The 10,760-nt window shown below is 39.9% G+C and overlaps 1 pseudogene across 1 annotated transcript; it reads left to right on the top strand.

Moving 5' to 3' along the window:
• The first annotated feature begins 654 nt into the window (after positions 1-654).
• Positions 655-2,360, top strand: LOC308415845 (60 kDa heat shock protein, mitochondrial-like; annotated as a pseudogene). The gene has a single exon. The product of its transcript is annotated as a 60 kDa heat shock protein, mitochondrial-like (transcript).
• The last annotated feature ends 8,400 nt before the right edge of the window (positions 2,361-10,760 follow it).

The following is a 10,760-nucleotide window of genomic DNA, read 5'->3' as shown; positions in this document are numbered from 1 at the left end:
CTGTCCCAGCTTCTTCTTTCTTTCTATTTTTACAGGCAAACTATTTACAAAGTGCTTAGTATAGACTATCTGGAACTTGGAAGTTCTTTTCATCTTTCTTCTGCTTTTCCCCTCTGCCTAACCCCATTTATTTGTCCTAGGGTTTAGATTCCTTTTATCACTGCGAATATTTTTGCTGCATGTAGATATTAGGGACATCTGATAAAGAACTTTATTTTTCTTCAATATGGACAACCATGTCATTGTTCTTAATGACTTAATCTGACAAGGAAACTAGCCATTGTTCCTCTAGGAGAACTATATAAATATATTTTTTTTCTAGTGTCATTGCTGACTTTCTATTTTGCTCTGATGGGCTGTCTAGTGAAGTGGAAACTTCTAGTTTTTTGGAAAAGTTATGTCAAATGATGTTTTGCTGGAGCACACAGGTGAAAGGCTGTCTTGCTAAAGCAAACATGTGAAAGACTGTTTTTTTTGAAGCAGATACAGATGAAAGGATGTTTGGATATCACAAAAATGTGAAAGGATTCTTGATAAAGGAGTATAAATATGACCCCACAGCTAGAACTGAACACAGCTCAGGAACCAGCGTATGGGGGCAGGAGACTACTGAGGCCGTGGGGCTCAGGCCCCACAGAAATTCTTTGACTACCCACAGTCTTCACCAGATGAGACCAGTGTCCCGGGCACTGGCTCCTCAACTCACTCTGGCCTATGCCAAAGATGTGAAATTTGGTGCTGATGCTGGAGCCTTAATGCTTCAAGGTGTAGACCCTTTAGCTGATGCTGCAGCTGTTACAATGGGGCCAAGGGAAGAACAGTGATTATAGAACAGAATTGGGGAAGTCCCAAAGTAACAGAAGATGGGGTCACTATCGCAAAGTCAATTGATTTAAAGGATAAATACAAAAATTTCGGAGCTAAACTTGTTCAGGATGTTGCCAATAACACAAACAAAGAGGCTGGGGATGGCACCACCACGGCCACTGTTCTGGCACGGTCTATTGCCAAGGAGGGCTTTGAGAAGATCAGAAAAGGAGCTAATCCAGTGGAAATCTGGAGAGGCGTGATGTTGGCTGTTGATGCTGTAACTGCTGAACTTAAGAAACGATCTAAACCTGTGACAACCCTGAAAGAAATTGCTCAGGTGGCTACAATTTCTACAATTGGAGACAAAGACATTGGGAACATCATTTCTGATGCAATGAAAAAGGCTGGGAGAAAGGGAGTCATCACAGTGAAGGATGGGAAAACCCTGAATGATGAGCTAGAAATTATTGAAGGCATGAAGTTTGATAGAGGATATATTTCCCCATATTTTATTAACATGTCAAAAAGTAAAAAACATGAATCCCAAGGTGCCTATGTTTTATTGAATGAAAAGAACATTTCTAGTGTTCAGTCCATTGTACCTGCTCTTGAAATTTCCAATGCTGATTGGAAGCCCTTGGTCATAATCACTGAAGATGTTGATGGAGAAGCTCTAAGCACACTGGTTTTGAACAGGCTAAAAGTTGGTCTTCAAGTTGTGGCAGTCAGAGCTCTAGGGTTTGGGGACAATAGAAAGAACCAGTTTAAAGATATGGCTATTGCTACTGGTGGTGCAGTGTTTGGAGAAGATGGGGTGAAACTAAATCTTGAAGATGTTCAAGCTCACGACTTAGGAAAAGTTGGAGAGATCATTGTCACCAAAGATGATGCCATGCTTCTGAAAGGAAAAGGTGACAAAGCTCACATTGAATAACACATTCAAGAAATTACTGAGCAGCTAGATATCACAACTAGTGAATATGAAAAGGAAAAGCCGAATGAGTGACTTGCTAAACGTTCTGATGGAGTGGCTGTGTTGAAGGTTGGAGGAACAAGGGATGTGGAAGTGAATGAGAAGAAAGACAGAGTTACAGATGCTCTCAATGCTACAAGAGCAGCTGTTGAAGAAGGCATTGCTCTAGGAGGGGGCTGTGCTCTGCTTCGGTGCAACCCAGCCTTGGATTCATTTAAAGCCTGCTCATGAAGATCAGAAAATAAGAATAGAAATTATTAGAAGAGCACTTCAAATCCCTGCAATGATGATTGCTAATAATGCAGGTGTTGAAGGATCTTTGATAGTTGAGTAAATTCTGCAGAGTTCCTCAGAAGGTGGTTATGACACCATGCTTGGAGATTTTGTGAACATGGTGTAAAAGGGAATCATTGATCCAACAAAGATCATAAGAACTGCTTTACTGGATGCTGCTGGGGTGGCCTCTTTGCTACCTACAGCCAAAGCTGTACTGACAGAAATTCCTAAAGAAGAGAAGGACCCTGGAATGGGTGCAATGGGAGGATTGGGAGGGGCTATGGGAGGTGGCATTATCTAACTCCTAGAGTAGTGCTTTGCCCTTATCAATGAACTGTGACAGGAAGCTCAAGGCAGATTCCTCACCGATAACTTCAGAGAAGTCACTTGAGGAAAATGACTGAAGGGAAGCAGGCTGGTTGATCACTCTAACCATCAGTTACTGGGTTCCTTTCACAATGTATAATGGGTTTCTGCTGTCATTGTCTATGACTACAGATAATTTATTTTGTATTTTTGAATAAAGACATTTGTACATTCCTGATGATGGGTGCAAAAGGCATACACCAGTGTCCTGCTTTCAACTTAAATTACTACTGTTCTGTCATTAGGCATCTCTACTGTTCTGTCAGCATCAGGACTGTAGCGCTGTGTCACCACATGAGACGTTCATAAGCAGCCTTTTTGTGGAGGGTGGGAATGACTGTGTATAAAGCAGAGAAGTATCCAATTATGTCACAACCTTTGTGTATGAAAATTTTGTTTAAAATTAAAAAAAAAATGGCTCCACAGACAATGGGAGATAAGCACTGAACATTGGTTTAGTTTGTTCCTCCTCACTGTATTTTGCAAATGATGCACATGTATTGGTTTTCCATAAATAACATTGTTGAGTTCAACTTGTGATAACACTGTCATTGGGAGAAACTTACCAGAGCCCAAGAACTGCTCATGTGGTTCCTGTGGCAACTTGCCACTTCTGTGGCCTCGTCTCAGGCCTGTTGGCAAGTCTTGTGGTTTCTCCAGGATTGAACTACAGCTGCCTGGTGTCTGGTTGCTAAAAAAGACTGGACTGTAGCTGCTGGTTTATGCCTGGTGTCTGCCTGTCTAGAGGAGTGGTCTGCAGCTGTTGAATTGTATTTGGTGTTTGCTACCAAACTGAATTGCTGCAAAAGATCAAGCTCACCCCCAAAGAGCTATTGCTGAAGAGGTAGGTCCACTTCCCCCATATCTTAACTTTTGTCTTCTACTACCTCTGCTGAGTGGTGATCTAGAGGAAAGATTAAACCCTTATTAAAAGTAGGCTGCAAAAAAATGTATGCCTACAGTCTAGTTTTATGTTTACTTAACACAGGTTAGAGTACTTTTAGAAGATGAAACTTCAGATGAGAATATATCCTGGCAAGACCGGCCTTGGGCAAGCCTGTACTGCTTTTTCTTGATGTGATTGATGTGAGAGAGTCCAGCTTACTGTGGGTGGTGTGATCCCTGGGCTGGTGGTCCTGACTGCAGGCTGACCAAGCCATGAGGAACAAGTCAGTAAAAAGCATACCTTCGTGGCCCCTATATCATTTCTTGTCTCCAGGTTCCTGCCCTGCTTGCGTCAATGCCCTGACATACCGGATGATGTAAGCTATACTATGAAATAAATCCCTTTCTCCCCAAGTTCCATATGGTCATGGCATTTTTCTCACAGCAGTAGAAACCCTCACAAAGGTCATCTTGACAAGAATGTATGAAGAGAAACTTTCAGTGCATTTGCCTGTTTCTTACAGTACACCACCATAAAGAGGAGCTGTTCTTCATTTTACCTCTTGGCATGAAAAGAGAGAGATGGTGCCAACCCATGGCATACAAAGTTCTCAGTGAAAAATATCCCTTGTCATTGTAAACTATTGCAATTTTGAGGTTGCTATTGTAATGCAGTGTAACAAAAGCTTCCTGATAAGCATAATCTTTAGGTGCTAAATTCAATTACAATGAGAGATAGTGACAAGAAAAATATTTTTTGTAGATTTGTAAGGCTTCTATTTTGACAGTATTTATTACAACAAAAATCCAGTTTCTTATAATTTCATATATAGGGCTTTCTGTGGTATTCATTTGTTGAATCCTAAAGTATTGGCATTACTGGCATTAAAAAGCCTATTCTAAAAGATTTGACTATGATAAGTAGCGTCATGCTTTCACACATAATTAAATGCTAAGTGCTGTTGGAATATGAACCACTGGTCCGCAAGCAAATCTGAGTTTCCAGCATGTTTAGAATTGAAAGAAAATTGCAGAATAGGTTCCCCCAAACAGCCCAAGACTATGACATTTACTTGACTTAATGAAATGAGCATGGGATATGCCCCCACAGACTTCTGGATTAAATGTTTGTTCTTCAGATAATGGAAGGATCCTTTTGGAAGGATCTGGAAACTCTGGAAATCGGGAACTATTTGGAAGGAGTGGGTCACTGGTGATTTTATTCCTTTGCATTTTTGGCTATAATAAACCATTATCCAGTGGTCTTTGTTGCAAGGAGAAATTTCTTTGATGGAAGATGAGAGCCATATCTGTGGTTATAAGGATAAGGATTTAGAATATAGTTTGGCATCACGCTGGTTTAGTAAAGTGGGAGTTGTAGGTACACAAGATGAAAGACTTCACTATCCTGGGTAGTTGGCCAGGTTTCTAGTAGCAGGCATGGCTTTCCTCTTGCTGAGCAGAATTTAAGTTCTTGACTCAAATGATAACATCTACAACAGAACTGTTTCAGGATCATTGTGGAAGAGCAGGTGGAAAGATTGTAAGAGCCAGAGGAAAGGAAAATTGCTAAGAGATCATGTCTCCTAGAAATGTTACACATGAAGTCTCATCAACATGGTTATCTAACCAAGACCTAAATAATGACAATGCCAAGAAACATGCTAACGTGAAAGTGGGAAAGCCCATGAGGCTTTAACCATATACAGAGAGCTAATGCAAATACAGAATGCCAGATACATAGTCTTCCCCCAGAGAAGGGCACACTGATTCGATATCCAATACCAAATATACTTGAAAACCTACTTGTACAAGTAACATTATGTGGACTGAAGAAGCCATATTTAAATATTTAGGAACACACACACACCACAATGATTAAAGAAATAGAGGCCATGAATTTGAGGGAGAACAAAGAGAACACTTGGGATGGGTTGGAAGGAGGAAAGGGAGTAGAAGAAATGATGTATATTGTAATTTCAAAAACTAAAAAAAAATGATATAAAACATTGACTAAAATCAGCTTTTGGAGAGAATTTATGACATCTTACAGTTTACAGTCCATCCTGAAGGGAATTCAGGACAGAAACTCTGGGCAGGAGCTTCAGCAGAGGCCATGAAGAACCACTGCTTATTTATTTGCTTTCCATGCCTTTCTTATACAACCCAGGACCACCTGCCTAAAGGTGGTACCATACATAGTGAACTGGGCTCTCTCACTTCAGCCATGCATTAAGAAAGTGCCCAACAGATTTCTCTATAAGGCAGTCTGATAGTGCTATGTTCTCAGTAGAAGCCACCTCAGATGACCCTAGCTTGTGTTAAGCTGACACAGAACAACTAAGTGTTACTGGGAACCTTCTGTCTGCTTCCTGTCCTGAGATAAAGTGCTTTCTCTTCATACATACTCTCACCACAGAAATGTTCTGTTTAAGTGATTGGGGCCAAGAAAACATGGACTGAACCCTCTAAGACCTTAAGCCCAAACAATCCTTTCTCTTTTAAAGTGGTCCCTGTTAAGTACTTTGTCACAGCAAAGCAGACTATAATGAATGCCATGATATTCTGGCTTTTAAATCCATTTACTTGTGACTGTGTCTAGCCTTCAGAAGCTGACCATGTTTGACTAATGTCCCTACATGCACAGTATTGCACAATTAAGAATAGGACTTGAGACTCTCAGCATGCTTCTTCATGTGCTTGGTTTCTGAATGAGTTCTTATCTCCCTCTGGTCAGCTTCTGTTTTCCATTGTTTCCTTGCTGTTTGAAACTCTAGCTCAATGAGCTGGGTTACCCAATGAGCTGATTGGGACACATGCTCTACCATGTGCATGGTAGCCTTAATTATAATAGTCAGAAGCTGGAAAGAACCCAGAAGTCCTTCAGTAGATGAATGGATACAAAAATTGTGGTACATTTACACAGTGGAGTACTACTCAGCTATTAGAAACAATGACTTTATGAAATTCCTAGGAAAATGGATGCATCTAGAGAATATCATCCTGAGTGAGGTAACCCAGTCACAAAAGAACAGACATAATATGCAGTCACTGATAACGGGATACTAATCCCAGAAAGCTCTGAACACTCAAGAAACAACTCACAGACTTTATGAAGCTCAAAAAAAAAAAAAAAAAAAAAAAAAACCAAAACCAAAAACAAAAACAAAAAAAAACAAAAAAACAAAACAAAAAAAAGGCCAAAAAGCAGAAGCCTCAGTTCTTCTTAGGAAAAAAAAGTAAGTTTATAGCACCCTCTCATAGTGGGGTACACCTAGACCTTAAATCATTAATAGCTCAAGAGCTAAGAAGATAGCCTTGGGGCAATTTTTGATATTTAAAAATCATTATGTTTAATCTTTACACACCAAAATCTGACTATTTCCATGTTACATTTTGTTTTACATGTACTTTATGCTCATTGTAACTAGTAAGATTTCAATGCATACTATCAAACCTTTAAAAAAAATCAAGTACTGACAAAATATATTTCATATACTGACAAAGTATATATTCATATAGTTTCATGCCAAAATGCCTTAAAAATCTGTACACGTATTTCTGTTTTTTTAAAAAATAATGTTGTAAGAAAACAAACAAAAAATGCTATGTTTGCCCCCAGGGGTTTCAATAGTGTGGCACAATTAGTTCCTTGAGGGGGACAGCAAATTGTAAAGTGACATAAGCGATTCTAATCTTTATCCTAATCGAATATTTAAGGGATCCATGATGGGCAGATAACTAAAGAGCTTATTCACTATCATAAGTTACAAGAGATAGAAGCTGAAGTCATGTGAGCACTTTTTCTGTTAACTTGCATATATTGCATATACACCAGTGATATAAAGTTTTATAGGCCATAGTAGAGTTTGAACTCTTTGGACTTCAAATATCATGGTACTACCATAAGAATACAAAATCCAGGGATGTAGTCATCTCGCTTTGTGTAAGTATTATCTACAGTGTTTGAGTAATAGACATCGCGTTAGGATGTATGATTGGTCAGCATGTATTATTGGTGTTATTGACACATATATGTATGTCCTCATATATGGACAGAGGGAATATATGATGGAATGCTTGCTAATTTACCTATTGTTGGGAGGGATATTTTTCTCATTATTAGTTTAAATTCAAGTGGTGAGTGCTTCCAAGTTAACTCACAACTAGGAACAGAAAGGCTGATTTTGCACCCGTATGGGAATAGTCCATGAGAGTTCACTTGCTGAGCAGCCAAAGCTATTTGTTCATATACCAGCTTAATAAGAGGCAGGGCTCAGTGGTTCAAAAGCAGTAGTATAGAAGGCACTATTGGGCTTTTTCCTTCCCCCCCCCCCTTTTTTTTTTAAAGGGACTGTTTCCTTTCAGCTGAAAATCTTCTCCTCAGGATATGTATGACAGCTGAATTCACACCTCCTGGTGCTAAGGGTCAGTAATCTCCCAAACAGGAAACTCCCTCCAGAAAGGGGGTTAATGACAGCTGCATTCTCCGGAGGCTCTGCTTGAGTTTGGATAAGGTTTCTTTTTGCAGCTGCTGTTTGTTCAGATGTTTTCAGTTTCAAATAATCTTCATGCCACTGCTGAGTTAGTGGTTTGTTCCTCTCTGGCACTGATTTAAAAAAAAAAATCTCTAATGAATTTTGAGGTAGAATAGCCTGAAGAAACGGAGACTGAGAAAACACTATCTTGGTTTAACCTGTTGTCATTGTTGTCATCGTTGTCATTGTCGTCGGTGTTTCCGTCTCTATCACAGATTCCCTCCATGTAAGGGGTTTAATGTCTAAGGCCTCCCAGCTCAAACTGGTATCTGCCAAACTTCAGCGGAAAGAGGAAGTTTCTGTTCATTGCTGTGGCAGCAAAGTAACAAGGAGGATGCCAATACACCCAATTGGCACGTGTCTGTTCTGGATTCAATTAAGTAGAAATGGTGCTATGATCCAGTGTTAGGCAAAGACCTTTCTGGGATCAGGAGGACACGTGCAATGGATTCTTCATAAGCTCTGCTTGAAGTAGTGTGTGTGTGTGTGTGTGTGTGTGTGTGTGTACTATAGTGTAGTGTAGTGTAGTGTGGTGTGGTACTCCAGGAATGGGAAAACACAAGTTCCTATTCTATTACTCTACAGATCTCTTTTGTCCTCACTGCTACTTCTATTATAACAAACTGCTGGTATAAAAACCTGGATGTTGTGGAGAGAGATGGTTTAAAATCATTGAGACAGAATGACACCTGAAATTATGTTTAATCACTTGTTTTCCTTAAACCAAGTAAGTCTGAATCTCCTGTCTCTTCAGTTATCTTTTGAGCTTTCAACTTGTTGCTAAGACATACAATAAGCCATGTCACCTTTCTATTCAATAATTATGCACCCTTAAATGAAGACAATGATAACTTCCCAGGAGCATACGAGGTCTAATTAATTAAGGCCTGGAAAGCTCCCAATGTTCTTTGAATCAAATCACTTTACAAAAATACAAAATGGTAATCTTGTGGGTAAAGGTAAGGACAATGAACTGCAGCTCTTTGGATCTTACTGAAACTGTCCCAGGTATCATTTGAAATATGTGAGCTGGAACTTGAAGTCCTTTTAATATACAGAGAATATGTTATATCATGGTTTGCCTTGTATCACAGCCTCTAAATAGTTGTGAGGTTCTCTTTGCCAGATGGTCAACTGAGGCGGGCTATCTAATTTAACTGAAAATTAACATTGGCAGCTGTTCCTGCTAAAAAGATAATCTGTCTTTCAAATTGAGTAGAGCAGTTCTGACCTCTTTCCAACTCCTTTTTTCCTGTAATTGTTGGTAAATGACAGTTTTCCTCCTGCAAACATTAAACTCAGAGATGGGCCCATCGTTCTAGGTCAAGTCAACTGCCCTCTGTAGTAACAAGCACAGATAACAGTCATTGTCTCCTTTTAACCCCGTTTTCACCATAATGCTTGAATGAGAAAAGCAACACTGGTCTCTTATTTATAGTATTTTTTTTTGTAGTGCTGGGGATGGAACCATGGATCTTGCTTTGCACTATTAGGAGGTGTGGCCTTGTTGAAAAAAGTGTATCACTGTGGGGGTGGGCTTTGAAGCTCTGCCCAGTGTAGAAAGAGACTATTCTTCTGGCTGCCTTTGAATAAAGATGTAGAACTCAGAGCTCCTCCTGCCTGGGTGCTGTTATGCTTCCTGCCATGATGATAATGGACTGAACTTCGGAACCTTTAAGCCAGCCCCAATTAAATGTCCTTTATCAAAGTTGCCTTGGCCATGGTCTTTCTTCACAGCAGTAAACCTCTAAAACACCATCTACAATCCTTCTGAAAACTATCATATTTCTAATATAAAAATACAATATTTTCTATATCAGTATTGAATACTAAGTGTACCCCATAGCTTGCTTCTCACCTGGTGGTGGTATGTTTAGACAATCTGGAAATGTTAGGGGTATCGACTAGATGGAGGAAGTAGGTAACTTGGTATACCTTTGGGGATTGGATCTGGTCTTTTGCTCCTTTTTATTTGCTTCCTGTCCATCACAAGAGAAACAGTCTTTTTCACATGTTCCTGCTGCCTTGTTATGGGTAGAGAATCATAAACAAGTGGGCTGAACCTTTTGTAATCATGAGCTAAAATGGATCCTTTCTCCATTGTATTGTTCTCTCAGGTGGTTCAGTTACAGATCCACAAGTAATGAGTATAGTACTCTTGTGGGTGCAATGAACTTGTATTTGGAGAATTTGGGAAAATATGTGTCTTAGATGGGTTCCTTGAAACCGTTCTGTGTTAGCATCTTTGGTACAGGAAGGTACACAGCATGCTATCAAAAGTGAAATGTAAACACCAAGCCAGCCATAAAATGTTTGATCTAAAATCTGTTCTGCCTGCAGGATATGCTAGGGCAATGGTGGCACAAAGCTTGTAGGAGTAACCAACCAATAACTGATTTGACTTAAGGTCTACTTCATGAGATGGAATCCGTAATTGGCATTGCTTGGATGGCTAAGAACCAGGCACTAGATAGCCAAGAGATCCAGGGTTAAACCAAATAATACTGTTCTGTTAAATAAATGCAGCAATAGATGCTATGAAGTACTTACTGGCAAGAACCAGTTAAAGATGCCTCCTCAGGGGCTCTGCCAGAGTCATACAGATACAGCTGAGCATGCTTGTAGCTAACCAGCGAACTGAACACCCCCCCCCCCCAATGAAGGTGCTAAGCAAAAAGGACTGAATGAGCTGAAAGGGGTTGCAACCTCATGGGAAGCACAACATTATCAACCAACCAAACCCTCCACAACTCCCATGGAGTAAAACACCAACCATTGAGCACACATTGAGAAATCTATGGCTCCAGATTGTATATATAGAAGATAGTAGTGTCTCGAATCAATGTAAGAAGAGGCCTTTGGTCCAGGGAGGGCATGTTTTTCCAATGTAGGGGAATGCCAGGGCAATGGGG

This window comes from Micromys minutus, assembly GCF_963924665.1.
Source record: "Micromys minutus genome assembly, chromosome: X".
In the NCBI taxonomy this organism is placed as follows: Eukaryota; Metazoa; Chordata; class Mammalia; order Rodentia; family Muridae; genus Micromys; species Micromys minutus.
This window is presented reverse-complemented; position numbering and strand designations above follow the sequence as displayed.